Below are 18,981 nucleotides of genomic sequence, written 5' to 3' on the forward strand. Positions count from 1 at the left end.
TATATATATATATATATATATATATATATATATATATATATATATATATATATATATATATATATATGTCAACAATAAATCTACCTTGCCGACAGCCTGGGGTCTGTGTCTTCATTTATATATATGTGTGTGCTATATATATGTGTGTGTTACATACATTTCCCTGTTTCCTTCCACGTGTGAGCCCAGTCCCAGAAGGATTTCTGACAAATTAGAGTGTCAGCACAATAATGGGACACTGTGATAGCCCCAACCATGGCACAATTGCTGCTGCATTTGCAGTTTTCAAAATTCATTTTCAGTGTCATGCATATTCCATGTTCTTTTCTTTAGTCCTCTGCCAAGCATGTTGATAACTGACAGAAACTATGTAATATGCATCATGCATTCATATTTGATTTGTCGGATATGTGAAAATTTAGATGAGTGCTAACTATTATTTTTTACGTTATTTTTAGATATGGACTTTTATTACCCGGCTGCCTCATCATGACGAATTAGCGATTGAATGTAATATCGTGGTCACCTTGTTCAGCTAGAGCGTGTTCGGATCAATTAAGAAATGTACATTTAACATAACATTTCTTACGTGCAATTTGTCCATAATGCATATTTTATAGCTAGTTTTCAGTCTACAGCAATAAAATGGCAGTGCTGAGTTTCTGTATTGTAGTTTCATTCCTTAAATCATATTCTGGAGATAGTTTCTTTTTAACAGGTTTGCCTTGTATTAAGCATGTTACTATTTTATATGTTCATATCATAATGCAACAAAATACCAACTTGTCAGGTAACAATTGTCAGTGGATTCATATTCCTTCCAAGACTGTAGGTGAATAAATACTTGCTACTGACACCTGCTGTGAACTAAATAGCCCTACAAATCAAGGGCCATATTTATGGCCAAGTCATGCAGTGCTTCGCAGCAAGTCACCTTGCTGCACTGCATGAAGGGTAAAGAGTAGGAATGCGCTGTATTTAAGTCATTATGGCACATTCCTGCCTTTTCCCCAATACTGGTGCCCTGGCTGCCTAGCGCCAATGCAGGCAAACTTGAGCCATGCTGCAAGTGTGCCTACTTGTAAGTAGGGTTGTTTATGTGCAGGAAGGGACAGCTTCCTGCACAAAAAAAATCAGCCGAGGGGTTTTCCTCTTTCTATGTGTGCTGCAAATTGCAGCACATATTGGAAGATTTTTGCAGCACACATTGAAAGAGGAAAGAAACTAGAAGCAATAAACATATTTCTCCTTGTTGTGCCCCACCTGGGGTGGCAAAGGTTTTTGGCGCATTCCCAGGTCTACTACTTCTGGTAAATCTGGGAATTTTTACGAATACATGGATGTTGCATGAGAACACCCACGGAACACCTGTGAAGATGCCTCCCTGGTGCAAAGCAATATAACAAAGTGATTTGATTTGATTTTGATTTGATTTTGTGATTTGTAGAGCGCTGAATTGAGCTGCCTGACAGTGAAATTGGTACACCGTGGGCTAAGCTGAAAAAAGCCAGGTTTTTAGTTTTTTTCGGAAGGACCACAGTGAGGGGCTGTTTTTCAGTTCGAACGGAAGTTTGTTCCAGGTTTTATCAGTGTTGCCCATGAAACTTCTCCACCCCACCTGAATTTTGGGGTTATGAGGAGCTTGGCACTACTAGATCTTAGCGTCCTGATTGGTTTATAGGGTTTTAGTTTGTTGTTTAAGAAACGTAACTCAGAACCATGTAGTGTCTTGTAGGCTAGGCAAGCTGATTTGAATTGAATTATTTTTTCTACCGTAAGCCAATGTAGTCCTCTGATCTTTTGGGCTGCAGGGTCGAATTTGGGGATGTTCAGAATCAAAAAAACAACTATTTAAGGAGGGTCAAGGGGAATATATTTATAGACCGTCCAAACTCAAATACCCCTAATGAAACCACGAAGAACAAGGAGAGTTGGAGGGTCTGTGAACCAAAAAGCCGAGCCTATGAGGTCCTCATTAGAAAACCAAACTTTTGGATTGCACTGAAACAGACCAAGTGGTCACAAGACACTAAGTGTATGATAGATATCCTATCAGCCCACCCACTCGGCGGAGCCTCGTCATGTAGGACGTCTAGTACCAGGATGGTGTGTCCAAGCCCAGATGAGTTGGCTAGACAGCACACAGTTCTGGTTCATACAGTGGAAGTGTCCATGCCACTGGGCGGTGCTGGTAAAGTGCAGTGCAAACAAAAAAGGGTGAATAAGTGATGTTAAAATGGCGGTCGAGGCAAAAGAAAAGCTTTTTATTGATATTCACCAGGACGCCAGATTAAAAAGAGATGTAGAACAGTGTGACAAAATCACTGTTTACTGTGCTGTGTTGTTTAAATAGGCCAACATGTTTCTGCCAACAGGTGAAACTACACCGGCATTCTTCAGGGCCACATATATAAGATGTTGCTACTGCATAGGTACACTCTAATAGTAATATGTAAAGTGAAAAAAACAGACCAAATTATAATAAAGGACTGTCAGACTAATGGTGTGGTCACAGGGACCATCCTACCGTATCCTCTTGAACCATTTGTCGATAGAGGATGCAGTCCTGTGAACAAAAACAGAAAGACAAAAACTATTCTGTGTTCTTCAAACATAACAAGCTTATCGTGTCGTGAGGACCATTGTAAGACTCAGCGAGGCCAGTCCATATTAGAACGACTAATCCATATAATATAGGTTGCATTTAGAGTAAACCACAGACATTGCTGAATACAAATTCTGCAAAAAGTAAACAAGACTTACCCAGCAATATGTGGGAGTCAAGCCTCACCTCACCCGGCAACGGCTCGGAGATTGAGGCCCCGCTCTAAGCACAAACAAATAAATGTAAACATGTAAGCCCAGGTGACTAAAAGGATCTAAAAAGAATCCTAAGTCAGAACTATGTTTCTAAGGTTTGTGCGTATAAACAACTGGTTTTATGATTTTTTATGACCACACCATTAGTCTGACAGTCCATTATTATAATTTGGTCTGTTTTTTTCACTTTACATATTACTATTAGAGTGTACCTATGCAGTAGCAACATCTTATATATGTGGCCCTGAAGAATGCCGGTGTAGTTTCACCTGTTGGCAGAAACATGTTGGCCTATTTAAACAACACAGCACAGTAAACAGTGATTTTGTCACACTGTTCTACATCTCTTTTTAATCTGGCGTCCTGGTGAATATCAATAAAAAGCTTTTCTTTTGCCTCGACCGCCATTTTAACATCACTTATTCACCCTTTTTTGTTTGCACTGCACTTTACCAGCACCGCCCAGTGGCATGGACACTTCCACTGTATGAACCAGAACTGTGTGCTGTCTAGCCAACTCATCTGGGCTTGGACACACCATCCTGGTTCTCGACGTCCTACATGACGAGGCTCCGCCGAGTGGGTGGGCTGATAGGATATCTATCATACACTTAGTGTCTTGTGACCACTTGGTCTGGTTCAGTGCAATCCAAAAGTTTGGTTTTCTAATGAGGACCTCATAGGCTCGGCTTTTTGGTTCACAGACCCTCCAACTCTCCTTGTTCTTCGATGTTCAGAATCAACCTGGCTGCCACGTTCTGTAGCCTGTGTAGTTTTAGTAGCAACTGTTTTCGTAGCCCTACATATAACGCATAGCCATAATCCAGTTTAGATAATGCTAGCAAGGTGACCAGGGTTTTAGTGGTGTCTGGTGGGATGTATGGTAACAATTTCCTGATCAGTTTTAGTGTATACCAAACAGTTGAGGAGAGGTTGTTTATTTGTGTTTCAAAGGTAAGTTTGGAGTCAAATATGACACCCAAATTCCTCACATTGTCCACCGGCGAAGGACAATTCCCGAGGCTGTCTGGCCACCAAAGGTTGGACCAGATGTCCGGCTCAGCCCCTATCAGCATAACCTCCGATTTATCACCATTAAGTCTCAAACAGTTGTCCTGCATCCATTGAATGACCTGGACTATGCAGAGCCTGAATCTATCTGCGGTCTCTGAGGTGTTATTTGAAATTGGCACCACTATTTGGGTATCATCCGCATAGGATATTGGGATGAACCTGCAGTTCCGGATGATGGCGGCCAAGGGGGCAACATATAAATTAAAAAGGGATGGGCTCAGACTCGAGCCCTGGGGGACCCCCCAGCGCCCCAGCGCAGGCTGAAGGACCTTGAGACAAATTCCCCAAATTGGACTGAGAACATTCTATTTCCAAGGAAGGAGGCCATCAGGTTGGTAGCAGATGCATGAAGGCCTAAATCCTTCAGCCTGTTAATAAGGATATCATGGTTTACTGTGTCGAAGGCCGCCGACAAGTCTAGCAAAATGAGGGCGGCCTTCCCTCCTGTATCCAGTATACCCCTTATTTCCTCCGCTGCCATCACCAATGCTGTCTCAGTCCCATGCTCCTCCCGAAACCCATATTAGGAGTCGTCTAGGGCATTTGTGCTCCTGATGAAGCCTGCCAGTTGGGAGTTTAGCAGTTTCTCAAGAATTTTGTCATGAAAAGGGATTCTTGAGATTGGCCGGAAGTTGGCTGGAATGGAGGGGTCAAGGCTAGGCTTCTTCAGTAAAGGCAGGACCGAGGCTGCTTTCCATGTTTTCGGGAAGCAGCTGGACTCAATTATGTTGCTGAAGAGTGGTTGGAGTTGGGAACTCAGCAGATCCGGGAACATGCGTAGGACCTTAGGCGGGCAGGGGTCTAAAGGGCCTCCGGATTTATTGGACAGAACCAGCTGTCTGATCTCTTCTACTGAGGGTACTGAAAACTTGAATTTGGAAGTGGGGGAGTTGGGGTCTAAGTGGCTGTCCTGGGTGATGTGCTCCGGTTGCCTGGCGGCCCCTGAATCTGGGACGATGTATTCATATATTAGTCGCACCTTGTCCGTAAAGAACTGTCCTAATTTGTTACACACGTCCTTGCTACCAGTGACATGTTTGGCCATGGGCTCTGCTAGTTTTTTTACCGTAGTGAACAGTTGTTTACTGAAGTCTTAGGCCTCATTGATTTTTTTTACAAAAAGTGCCGATTTTTCTTCCATTAGCCATTTTTTATAAGTAGCTAAGGCTTTGGAATAGTCAGCTTTTTCTTTAGACCCGTAGTTTGCCCTCCATCTCCTTTCTGCCCTCCTGCAAGCCTGTTTTTGCAGTCTTAATTTCTCTGTAAACCAGGGTTCAGAGTGTTTATTCCTTTTTGGTTTTATAATTTTAATGGGGGCGATTGTCAGAACTGCAGTTTTAATCCAGTTCTCTACCTGGTTTGAGGCTGTGGAGCTGAGCCGTGTGTCTAGTTCAGCTATATCGATCTTTTCCCAGTCCTGGTTAGGGCGCTCCCCCTCCCGGGGTGCCCTGACCACCTTAGTCTGGCCCAGGTTCAAGGATAAATTGATTACTTTGTGATCAGACCAGGGGACAGACATCACATCCCCTATTGTGATGTTAGGATTGGATGTGAATATTCCATCCAGGGTATGCCCAGCGGAATGAGTTCCTTGCTTCACTAATTGGGATAGGCCACAACTGGTCATGGTCTCTAGAAAGCTACTCGTATTACTATCATCCACTTTTTCTAGGTGGATGTTGAAGTCCCCCAGAATCGTGAAATCTGCCCTGGATAAGCGGGCCTCAAGAGCGGGTCCCAATAATTGTGCCAGAGGGATGTTAGCCTTTAGCGGCCTGTACAGTAAAAGGCCGGAAAACTTATAGTTATTTGTGATGTGGATATTAAAAGGATGCGTTTCACACTCTGGGGATTTCAACCTCTCGAGTCCCTGCACATGCAGGGTGTCGTTGCTAATAATGGCTAGGCCTCCTCCTCGCTTCCCAGTTCTGTCGGCGTGAAGGAGTGAGTAGCACTTTGGTACTGCTAACGCCAGGTCAATGTTAGACGCTCTGTCTGCCCATGTTTCGGTTATGAACAGCAAATCCAGATTGTAGGCGTTGATCAAGATTGCTACTTCTGTTTTCTGTTTCATCAGGGATCTGGCGTTCACCAAGGCGGCCTTTGTTTGTGTATTTAGTGGGAGAACCTGTGGGTGGCCGCAGGGTGCTGCCGTCCTATAGTGTGTGTAAGAAAACATGAGATGACGGGCTTGCCTTTGGTGCGCTTTTGTCGTGCCTTTGGTGTGCCCGCTGCGCGCACGAATCAGCAGCTGTTTAAATTGTCCCAGGGCTTCAACGACTAGCCCGCTCACTCCCGTACTGCTTTCCCAATCCGGAAGTGGAAGAGCTGTGCTTGCTACCTGCGCCCTCCGCCCCCTCCGTGCAATTGGCACTTGCCATGACGGACTGGGGGGCTTTTGGCGGGTAATGGCGATCTGGGAGTCAGTGCAGGGTGGTAAGGATCTCCGTTCTACAGTTGTAAATTCACCGTAGTATTTAATTAAAACAGTTGTAACATCACCGCTTTAAAATGCGCAAGTGTAGTCTCAAATCACCATACACCATACGAATGTTAAAATGAGTAAGATGTACTTCTTTAAAATGAGCGCGAGTTATCTGTGCCAACACCACTCACTCGCAGCGGCAGTCTCAATGAAGCGGGACTTGCACGGAATTTGCACGGCGTTGCATTACTTGACATTCACGAAGCATTCAGCAGCACACATAGAAAGAGAAAATCAACTATATGGATTGTTTTTGAGCAGGAAGGTGTCCCTTCCTGCCCAAAACAAATCAGCTCTACAACTGAGACACTATTGCACCATGGTGTGAGGGTGCCTGCATTGGTGCAAGCAGCCCTTTGAGCGCCAGCGCAGGGAGAAACTACAAGAATGTGCTGTATCTGATAGATACTGCACAGTCTTGCCCTTTTCTCTTTGATGAAGGGCAGCACAGCAGGAAGGTTTGTGATGCTGCCCTAACCCAAAAATTGTAAATGAGGCCCTTCATGTTTAAATTGCTTCACTTGTGCAAGTGCGTCTCAAATGGGCGCGTAAACATGACCATGCGAATTATTGAGTTTTTAAATAGTAACACATGCTAGCTTACTGCAGTTAGAAACAGCAAAAGTGAGGTAGGGAGCACTGTATGTCAAACAATTTAGGCCCATATTATCAAGCAAGGGCAATACATTATCGACGCTTGTATCGGCAGGAAACTGCCGCTAAAGCGGCGATAATGGGCTTGATAATATGCCCTTGTGAATTCCCATAGCAGCCCAGGTTAACACCAGAATCCGTGCTTCAATGGGAATGCACAAGGGCATATTATCAAGCCCACTATCGCGGCTTTAGCGGCAGTTTCCTGCCGAAAAAAGCGACGATAATGTATTGCCCTTTCTTGATAATATGGCCCAAAGTTCTCTGTATACCTAATTTCTGCGAAGGCTGGAGTGATGGCATGGAAGATGCAAAGCTCGCAGAATTTGTTATACGCATTGCTTAAACACTATGAAAATGTAACTCTCAAACACACTGCATATTTGCATTCAACAAAAAGTGATATATTTGAATCACGAATTATGACATTGTTTATGTAACTGTGTATCTCATGTGTCACTTTATTAATGTCACCATCAGTGACCTATGATAGTAGTCCATCATCGACATATTCGATCACAGACACTTATAATAAATATTTCTGGCCTTTATAAGTTCATCTCAAGCGTGTTTGTTTATTTTACATTGCTCAGGAATTCTTCGGTGTTGGGTGTTTTGCGTTTCAGGAATGTCACTGTAGACATGATCAACTGCATTTAGATTATCAAGGTGCATCAACAAATAACCACTATCACGTTAAAACAGAAATATGAATATACATTAGCATAGTTCATACAAGATTCATTGGTAACAACCTCAGGGCCCTCAAACATGTGCAAATGTCCTGGACGCTTCTCTGTCTGTTACCTGGCCATTTAAAACAATACAACGTGCATTGGTAGCCATGCTGCAGGAAATTATATTACAATGTTCTGATTGACACCGTACTGCTGGCAAAGGCTGAAAACAGACTGCAGCGACTCTACATTCTAAGACTACGTACCATCAGAAATTACAGAGAAATTTAGGGAAATGAATTGGATGGGTCGCTCATTTGTCTGTTGAATGGCTTTTTGCTCACGTAGTGGGCTGGTTTTACAATAGTGAATGTGACATATAAGTAACCATATATAGAACTTATTTGAAACGGGTTGAATATATTTGTTGATGAGCAACTTCCGCATTAACATATTTGCAAGCTCTATACAAGCTCTCTGGCACAGAATTGGTACATGTATCTCTTACAGGATATTTCACTATCAATTTAATTGGCTGCTCTCAGAAAAAAAATGTGAAATTGTACAAAGAGTACTGTCATTCAGACATTTCTTGAGTTAGCTTTGGGGCCTTTAAGCTTTCCTTGACAGGCTGCTAACTTGTCTGTGTTTTCAGGGTTGAGGCCTGATTACGAGTTTATGTGTTATTTATCAGACGTGCTAAATAAGAACACCACGGGGTACATTATTTATTGCAAATTTGGGGGGAATAACCAGCGGGATGTTGGTGTTTAATGCACTAAAGTATGCATGGTACTGTAAATACCATACAATACCCCCTGTTATGGTTCTACATTGTTGCTGATTTACGTGGCCCTGACATTTCCCTAGTATGGAATTATATGCACAGTACAACTACTGTGTTTTTCCTCAAAAGAGAAAATAGTGCTCTCTATGGAGAAAAGTGTTTCCCATTACCCCCAAGAAATGTGGAAATGCTCTTGTCCCCTTTCAACCTTGTGAAGAGACTTACCCCGGTGTATGAAAGTCAACCTTTTTCCATAATCACCCCAACATTTTCACTGACTACAGGGCCAGTGTCTGTCCTCTAAAGGTATATGGTAATTGGTATAATTATAGTCCCTAGTATTGGGTAGGGCATGTAGTGGACTTAATTAACTTAAGTGTCCACGGCCGTGGTGCCTAGTGTAATTTTAATACCAGGCCTGCTTTGGAGGCTAGTTTCAAATAAAATGATGTCCAAATTAGACTTTGGAATTAAGTGTACTTCCGAAAACCCCAAACTACCTTTATTATAACTTATAAGTCACACCTAAGGTAGTTTCTAGGTGCCTAAAGAGTAGGGGGTATTGTTATAAAAAAACAAGGAGAATAGAAAATGTGTTTTGTATGGAATACAACTAAAGTAATTTTCCCTATTGTAGTGCTGCTAGCCCCGTATGCTAAAATGGGAAGGCTTTATTCAATGTAATAAAGTCTATCTTTACATTAGAGCAAGCTAACAATATCATTCAAAGTATCACATTAATGGTCACATTCAATCCAACAACTTGCCAACATTGGATTTAATGTGACTATTACAGGAAATTAGTTTCAGAACTTACTATCCTGAAGTTACCTAAAGCAGCCCGGTAGTAGCCTCCTCTGATTGGTCAGCTTATGAAGGACTGAGCCACACTGCTCCTTCAGTAGGTGTGAAGAGGCCTTAGGCTAGAGCAATACATCCTTTTGATGGCAGGAGGTTTGCTTCCAGGAGAAGCCAGGGAGAGGAAAGGGGCTGCGGAGATAAGCTGGATTTCAAAGACAGGAGAACAGATGTCACAGGACTCAGGCCAGTCCCCACTTCCGTGATCCCCAGCCAGATGGGAGCCCCCCTAATTAGATTAGGAGAGGGTCTGGAAGGAGAATGTAGTTATTTGTTAACCACACCTTTTGGTTCTGTTCCGCAGACACACACACACACCAAGGAAAGAATTTATCCATTTTGATTTTTGGGAGAACAGGGCATTCTGTCTCACAAATATAGCACGCATTACAGAAAGTGGCCATAGCAGAGTGCGGTGGCTTTGCCCCTATTGATTAGGGTGTCTCCCCCTACTGCCAGCTCAGAATGGAGGATAAATATGGGAGAGCTGTTGAATATCCTCAGAACAAAGACTAGAACAAAAGAAGAAGACGAACTGCCCTTCTGAACACTTGGACACTTGGGCTGCATCAGAGAAGGCTTGCACTCAAAAAGACTGCACCTGTTGCACTCATAAGGTTCCACGAATAAAGAACTGAACCTGACTTAAAGAAAAAGGGTGGACTCCCTGATCAGCAACAGGTACAACAGCAAGGGTGGTTTCTGATTATTGGCTGAGGGGACGCACATCTCTAACTTTACAAGCCTTATTGATGGTAATTACAAAAAGGAATTACCATCCACATTTCCATTATTATGCAGTGCCTTTGCCTGCTTAGCATGACGCTCGCTAAAACGGATGTCAGGCAGTTTTTCTTACACACATGTGCTGGTGTTCATGTTCCAATTGTATGGAGGCAGGTACAGCTGCGAATGTTAAGCTGCCTATGGGCTGACATGCTGCCAGCCTGGGTCTTCAAAACTTGGGGGCCCTTTGGGACCACCCAATAGTGTTATGGTAAGCGTTACATTCTGAAGCAGCCAGGGCATGTACAGTATCAGAACTGTACTCCCTGGGCTGCTTGTCAATTATTTACAGTAGCCTCCCACCACCCCTCCCCTTCCCGAGTCGTTACAGGGTGACGAGATGGAAAAAGGGAGGAGTTGTAGCCTGTGCATGAGGGCCTGATGTCACACAGTCACACGACTCACCTCTTCGCTCTTTGAGGCCGGATACTGTGCTGCATGCTTAAACCAGTACACTGTGCTGCTTCTGTGCCTCGTGTATCTGTTTAGGGCATTTCAGCGGCTTATGAAATTGACTGCTGGTGTGCAGTACCTTCATCTGCAACACCAACTAGATGTAGGTGAGTGAAGGACATGAGTTAAAAGTTGGGTAAGTCAGTCTTGACAGCTCATGTTTCTATTCCTCCCTTTCCCTCTTTATTGTGTTCGTTTCAAACTCTAGTTTGCTGCCTAGGACAGTAAACTAGGATTTTAAACACGCACAAAAAAGAGAATTTGATGCTTTTCAGTCATGGTCCTCAGTGAGAATGTAAGCTGGTTTTGAAAACACAAAGCCTCACTGGCTACACATTAGCAACAACATAGAAATCCACTTGGAGGTCCCCCAAGAGAGTGCCTTCAACGGCAGACCTTTGTAAGCTCTTGCCAAAATATTCAGTTCCCAGTCCTTTTTCTGTCCCATATTTTTGTATTGGAAGCACTGCACTCTGCACCATTTTTTAACTTAATGTTTTTTAATTACATTTTTACTCTGTTAAAACCTGTAGAATATGATATCTCAGACTATATGTGTTTGTTTTTAGCACATAAAATTTACTTCACCAGTGGAGTTCGGACAGACTGCACATCCCTGGTTTATGAGAATAGCATGGTAGCTTTTGAGGGCTGTTTTATGGCTTTGGCCTATTTCCTGGAAGGGGGGGGGGGGGGTCTGCTGTTTTTTCTTCCCCTCTGTATGGCTTCTCTTCTCTCCTTGAAAAGGGGATGGGTACTGGAGGACTGGTGAAGCCTAGGACAGTTTGTCTCATGAAGGATGGGTACTGCCAGCAGCTCCTGCCAGTTGGTGCCTTTTACTGATTTCTGATGAATGCCCTAGTGGCAGGTGAACAATGCATAGGGACTTAAAAAGCAATCAATAACAGCAGAATATGATAATTGGGCCGTTTCAGAAATGTTGAGAAGAGAGACACACCACTTGTCTTAGGAGAGGCTGAAAGAGGGGCAGGGTTAAAGGATGGGTTCAAACAAGGGCAGACAATGTCCAGTCTCTTGGGGTTGGTCTCAGAGGAAGAATGATTGGTGCGCATATCACAGTGGATGACATCCCAACTCACACTGTAGTGTGTCCTGTGGCCCAAGGTGGAAACCACCCCTCCTCAGCTGAGGAGTGATACTCAAATCACTTCATGGTAATGGTAGTTTCAATAACTTCTGGACCTGAGCAATTATTTAGTCTTGCAAAGCTGAATTGATGTGTGTATGCCAACATTATTTTTTCTCTGACCTCCCGTTCTCAATCACTTCCACCTGGAAGACATGTTGATTGATATTCTACAACCTAATGGCTGATGTAAGATGCTGTTCTGTCCATTGATACAAAAATGCCCAAAAGGCTGCTTGTAAAGAATAGATACACCAATTTCTGGAAGAGAGAAGTAGACCTACACATATATGGCAATGGGCTAGATTATTACAGCTCAATGTATACAGTGTATCGAAAACTGCCTAGCTAGCCTCCGAGAAATACAAAATGCATCAGCCAGAATTGAGTACATATGCATTGCTTAGATTACACTAGGAGCCTGTGGACAGAATAATTTAGTTTAAGGTTGCATTGCTTATTCTTAAAACTTTATGTTCTTGAGCTCCCAGTTACTTAAAGAACCTTTTCAGTTGGTATGGAACGGAGAGAACTTATAAATGTTAGGAAAGTGTACGCCACCACTGCAGGTTTGTCTCATGAGTTGTGAGTGTATGTGTATCCCTGGCTGCATGTCACTGTCCTCGGTGACTTCACTTCAGGGGCTGTCAGTCTGATCTTAGGACAGAACCTTCAATCTTTGATCCCAAATATCACTGGTATTAAAAGATCATACGTTCAGTGCTTTTCTCATAACGTGCACCCCAGGGCCTTTGAATGCCTAAACATTAAAAGCCTGTCCTCATACAACAATTGCAAATGAAAAATGGCTCTACGGCTCTGCTACTTCAAAGTCCTTTGCCATGCAAGTAAACGAAAAGCGCAGCATCTTTAAAAGTCCTGAAAGCGTATTTTGTTCGATCATAAAGCCCCTCATTCAGCACAGCGGGTGCCTGAAAGTGTTGGAATCACTATAGGTGGGAAAGAAGGATTAGGTAATGGAGAAGAAAAATGGAATACAGCCATTACATTGCATACATTGCAACGCATGCGATTACAAGGCGGTCGTTACAAAGATCACTTTGTTACCTCGCAGTGCATTACAACGCAAGTCGTTACATTAACTTGCTGTAGGGGGCGCGCTAACCTTAGGAATAGTATAATTTACTATTCCAACACCTTCCCTATTGGTGTGCACAATGGAGTTGGAATAGTAAGTTATACTACTCCTAAGTCCAGTACGCCCCCAACAGCAAGTCGATTTAACGACTTACGTTGTAATGTACTGCGATGTAACAACGCGGTCGTTGTAACGGCAGTGTTTTAATTGCATGCGTTTACAACACATGCGATGTAAGGTGCTATAATCAGGAAATGTACAGTTGAGATGGAATGATAGGGAACGCTTGTGATAGAAATGATCCTCCTCAAAAAGTCACAAGATGCTTCAGCACTAGTGCACTGTGGGCTGGAGAAGAGCTTAGAAGAAAGAGCAGGTTGGAATGTAAAGGTTTAGTAGCCCCAGGGAATTCATACGCTGGCTGTGCTTACATACAATGTGTGCCATACAGACAGCTCATCCTTCTCCATCACACACAAAAGGAAGAATACAGAACTTGCCCTTGCAAGTAGTCCATGTGTTGGAAGAAGAAATTGCTTTGTTGCAACTAACAATCTGGTTGTTGCGCTGTGCCCTGCCTCTAGTACCACTGACCGCTGTTTAGGTTAAGGATATCTGAAGTTTGACGCTGTAGCAGAACAATCTAGTCTCCTGATTGCAATGCAGGACAGTGTGTATGAAGTTTTCAGAAGTTTTGTTTTGGTGACAGCCTTGTACCTTGACATTGAGCGTGGAGTATTTGTCTGTATGCCCCAGGGCAAGGGAGAAGGGTTGTAGGCAAAGTATAAGATGTGGCAGTTTACCTAGAGGAACTGGGCAATGGATTCTTGAGATAGGGTATTGCTCCACTTGTGATACCTCATGGCCTCTTAGTGTCCGCATGAACATTTAGTATCCACATAGATGTTTGAGTCAATTTATGAAAGAAAGTGTCATAGAGAGTAGACCATTTATATTTACCCCATTTTTGTGAGGAAGCCCATCAAATCTCCTTTGGAACAGATGCGATCGTACTGGAAGATTCAGCATTTACGATTACCACTTTTAAATTTCACCAGCCGCCACTGTACAGAGATGGAAGACGTCACCTTCAAAGTCCATGCGAGGATCTCCTCAGCTGACGAAATGCAACTGTAATTTTCTTGGACTGTGCAGGTTCATTGTGGGAAATTGAGTCCTAGCCACCAAGAGGTAATCCAGAGTTTCTGTACCCTTGGCTGGAGCCACTAAACACTTATTTTCCCCAAAGGAACTCAGAAACAACCACATCTCAAAGTTTGGAAACTTTCTGCAAAGTTTTGCAGAAAAGCTCCAGGAGGAGTCTGGCTCGACATCGAGAGTCAAGCTGCATTTGTTAACTCACAAATCAGCCTGACCGCACTGGTTTGTCCAGCTGAAAGCCTTGAAGCCTCTCGTTGTCGAGGACAAAGACTTCAAGAGGCTCAACAAGGTATCGCACTGCAGTAATTCATATCTCCGGTTTCCTCCATTGTTTTTTTTGTCTTTTTGGTGTTGTTTTTAAGATACAAATATTCTCAGTTTTTATAAATTTGTGTTGGATTTTTATTGTGTTTTGTCTTTTACTTATTTACTGTTCTGATTGAAACAAATGCTTTACACATACATGTCTCCTATCTGAAAGCCTGACTGCTCATTTCCTATGCTACCAAGTGTTGAGCAAGGATTCATTTACTGACACTTGACTAGGCCTATTAGTAATTTTAGTAGTATTGCTAGAGTACCCCCACCTACTAATAGACCACTTTCCTACACCCAGCCCTTCCAGGTGTGAATTACTAGCAAGTTCCACAATTGGAACTGATCAAAGGGAAGTTTGTGAAGGGCCCCAGGCTGACGTTTTTATGAGGATTCTCAAAGTTTAAGTGTGAACGCTCCCTTAATGACTGAATGTGCCTCGAAAAACACACTCTCCATGCCTTTGCAAGGGGTTTACTACTGCCTAATATCATGCTGTAACTGGGGTTATATTATTTAGAAGTATGACAATACAACATCTGGGACACCTTTTGGGAATTGCTTACACAAATACAGTCATTTGCACTCCTAAAATGACATTATTAGCACAGATGTCTTTGTGAATCAAATAAAAACGTCAGATGCACATAGAGTAATTTTGTAAAACCACAGTGCATATTTACAAGTCCCTATCTCCACCACAACGTCACTTTTACTGATGTTGTGTTGCTGATAGGGGCGTTACCTTATTTACAAGGCAGTGTTAAGCCACTTAATGTGGCTTAACAATGCCTTGTAAATAAGGCACCCTTTCATGCTAAGTAGAGCGTGTAGCCGTGGGCGTTCCACCGCAACACCCATTGATTTTAATGTTGCCCCCTATGTACAAGGGTGGCGTAAATAGGAGGCAGCTGCAAAATTAAGACCAGGGAAAACCTGGTTTTAAACAGGCAAAATGAGGACAAATACTTTATTTCTTCTTGTTTATTCTATCTCCATGTGTGCTGTTTTATGCAGCGTACATAGAAACAACAAATTGCCATTGATTGTTTATGTGCAGAAAGATCTCCCTACCTGCACATAAACAATAATTTCCCCCAATGCAGACACCCTTGCACGATGGTACAAGGGTGCCTGCGTTGGTACTAGGCAGCTGAACTCAGCGCCAGCGCTATGGGAAACGCAGGGGCGCGCTGCATTCTTGTGCATACGGCACATCCCTGCGTTTTCATGCCCATGCTCCACCCTTGGCATGCCCCCAAGGGGTGAGGGTTACTTTTCCATAATTTCCAGCACTAAACACTTTTAGCACTGGAAAGTTAATTGATAAAAAAAAGATTTTGTGTGGATTTGCATCACTTTTGTGACGCAAACACAGCACATACCGGTAGATGCATCAACGTTTGAAAGTGCGATTTCTTATCTGCGAAAAATAAGGAATCGCATATAAAGAATCGCAAATGGCTATGCATCATTTTTTACGCTAAATTTTTGCGTTTCGGTAAAAATCGCATTTTTCACAAATTCGCATTTTTTATGCGATTCCTTAACTGCGAAATCGCTTTTTGCGGTATCGCATAATGCGATTTCACACACATGATGCATCTCATTTACTGCCAACTGCCTAAAAGCCAGTACAGCAATTAGGCGCAGCTGCCCCTCAGTTAGAAGGTGTGGTAAGGGCGTTCACAGTGTGAGCTGTTCGCGGCGGTTGCTGTTGGAGTCTGGAACTTGCCTTTGAAAATGGAAAACGAGAATCCCGTTGCCGAGGGGCCTGCTCGAAAACGCAAAATCAAGTTCTCTGATCAAGAACTGGAAATACTCATCGAGGAGGTGACTGCAAGACATGAGCAGCTGTTTGGAAAGCTGTCTCTTAAGGTTCCTGAACCTGTGAAAAGGAACCTGTGGATTGCAATACAATCAAAAGTAAATGCAGTCGGAGTGGCACATCGTGATATCAATAATCTCCAGAAAAGGTGGTATGACCTGCGCAGCCGTGCAAAAGAGAAGCTCGCCAAAAGAATGAAATCTTCAAATCTCACCGGAGGCGGAACACCCAGGGATACTGCAAACACTCCCCTAGAAGAAATGGTGGAAGCCACACTTTTGCCGGAGACTGTAGTCGGAGTTACAAACATCGACACATCGGAGATTCCAACTCCTACTGAAGGTAAGTGAATGCTATGTGGGTTAAAAAGTGTGACTTCAGTCCATGAATTAACAAGTAATGATGTGTGTGCTGCATTTTGCTTTAAAACTGATCATCCTGAGTCCCAAAGTCTCTCCCAGTCATGATTAGAAAGACTTCGGAGCAGTGCATTGTGGTAGTTGTAGGTCTTTTGTTGGACTACATAATGAAGAACATTAGCATCACATATAAACATAGCCACATGCAAATTGGAAATAAGACACAACATCATTTTGAGTCAATTCATTCTTGAACTTTATATAGATATAGAGTAATGTCATTGCAAACAAAAAGTAACAAATGTTCTCCCATTTCGTTGATCCATAGAGCAATTACAAGATCTCATCGAGCATGACTTAAGGGATATGCACCACTCAGAAGGGCCTGATAATGAAAATGAAAATGCTCCCAGTACATCTAATGCTCATTCAGTGCCAAGTGAGAGAGAGCGAGTGCGTCAACTGCTCCAGACTGATTCAGAACCAGAGCAGAATGTAAATGTGACACCAAGCCAGCCACAAACCACTCCTGCAGTGTCAAATACATCGATGAGCAGGCGTAGGAGACAGCAACAGTTCAGACTGAGTCGAAGTGCAGCGCGTGAAAGTGGTGTGGATGCTGATGGAACCTTCACAGGCAATCTTGTGGAGGACAAAATTTTGAAGGTGCAGCGTCTGCAAGGAAAAGACATTCGGATTATCAAAGGCAAAATGGGTCACATAAGCGAACAAATGGGCACTTTAGCAAGCAGTATGAATGCGATGATCAATGTGATGAAAACTGGCCATGAATCAACAACATCAAAGCTTGACCGGATTGCTAACTCTTTGGAAATGATGTGCAATTTGTTTAACAAACATCAAAAGATTTCTGCAAAAAAACAGGAGAAACTCTTGAACAGCATGCAGACACATTACAAGGAAATGACTTCCCTTACTAATTGTACCCGTGCCCTCTGCAAACAAACACTATCCACACAGGTACTTTTGATGAAAACTTTCAAACACATACAAAAAGGTGTGGGGGCATCCCTAGAGACATCTGCCGAAACACAGTCCAAGGCATCCACTGGAAATGTCATTGAAAATGAGGAACGGGGTGACACCAGTGCTGAGAGTGCCACATCTCAGCATGCCTTGTGTGCCACACGGAGAAGTATAAGAAAGCAGAGTGATGCCACTCATGGCAAAATGCTTACTGTGAAAAGTCCTGGAAAGGCATTAGGAGTGCGTGGCCACAAAAAATGACATTTTGAAACATATTGCAGGGTATGCATGAGTGCCATTTTTGTTCAATTCTAGTTGTTCGTTGGACCCTGCCTGGTTATTTGGCCGACAATTTAATTTACATTCCAAGTTGAGTACGAGTCATGTAGGCATTAATTTAATTTGACCATTAAAATGCAAACATTTATCTAAACATGAACTGTTTGGAGTTTTTCTTACCTCTTTCAAAAATAATGCTGTGTGATCTCTGCCCTTCTCCTCCTGCCCTCTGCTGCCTCTGGTCCATGTGCTCTTGGTTGAGGTTGTGGAGGCTGATTTATGTTCGGAGGTAAGACATCGTCCTCATCAAGTTCGATTCCCCTTTCCGTTGCTAGATTATGTAGCATTGCACATGCAGCGACAATTTTGCAGCAAATGTCTGGTTGGTACTGCAATGCTCCTCCAGTTTTATGTAGAATCCTGAAGCGTGATTTCATGACTCCAAAGGTACGCTCTATGACATTCCGTGTTGAAATGTGCGCCTGGTTGTAGTGCTGCTCTTTCCTTGTACTTGGGTTCAGGTATGGAGTTAATATGTAGGACCTCACTCCATAAGCACTATCTCCTGCAATAGAAAGCAATGTAAATTTAATGTAAGCATACATGTGTGCAGTTCAAATCAAAGTCTGTAGAGTTGAATGACTCATTTACCTAGTAGGTATCCATCTCCAAATTCACCGGAGAGCAATCTCGCATGAATGGCACTATGTCTAAAGATGAAGGAGTCATGGGCACTTCCAGGGTAACTGGCAACTAGGTCTGTGATTATGGTTTTTGCATTGCAGATAGCTTGAATATTAAGGGAATGGAAGCATTTCCTGTTCCGATAAATATATTCATTTTCAGAGGGAGGACAGATGGGAACATGTGTACCATCTACACAACCAATTACATGAGGAAATTGTACCATATTGTAGAAATCCAGTTTGGTCTTCATTAACTCCTGGGGTGTGGATGGGAATTGGATATGTAACCTTATTCGTTGTAACATGGCATTTAAAAAGGCATTAAAAATCGGGAAAGGGAACTCTGAGACACGCCACCAGCAATGGCCACTACCCCCTGAAATGACCCCGATGCAAGGAGGTGCAACGAACACAATACCTGCACATGGGTAGGTATGGCTTGTGTCCTGCGTGTTTGCCTCTGCAGGATTGGGTCCAATTCCTGGATTAAATTTAATATTAAAGTGGCATTCAGCCTATATTTCTT

General features: G+C 43.0%; 1 protein-coding gene across 4 annotated transcripts in view; it reads left to right on the plus strand.

Moving 5' to 3' along the window:
- LOC147698871 (uncharacterized) overlaps positions 1-17,923 on the plus strand; it is a 100,957-nt gene extending 83,034 nt beyond the window's left edge. For 2 of the 4 annotated variants that reach the window (XM_086935483.1, XM_086935484.1), the window contains exon 7: positions 459-661. The gene's annotated coding sequence lies outside the window, so the exon portion shown is untranslated. Of the gene's footprint in view, positions 1-458; positions 662-16,831 lie in introns of those variants that run through there. The other 2 variants (XM_086935485.1, XM_086935486.1) reach the window with 1 other exon arrangement.
- The last annotated feature ends 1,058 nt before the right edge of the window (positions 17,924-18,981 follow it).

Source organism: Lissotriton vulgaris, chromosome 8 (assembly GCF_964263255.1).
Source record: "Lissotriton vulgaris chromosome 8, aLisVul1.2, whole genome shotgun sequence".
In the NCBI taxonomy this organism is placed as follows: Eukaryota; Metazoa; Chordata; class Amphibia; order Caudata; family Salamandridae; genus Lissotriton; species Lissotriton vulgaris.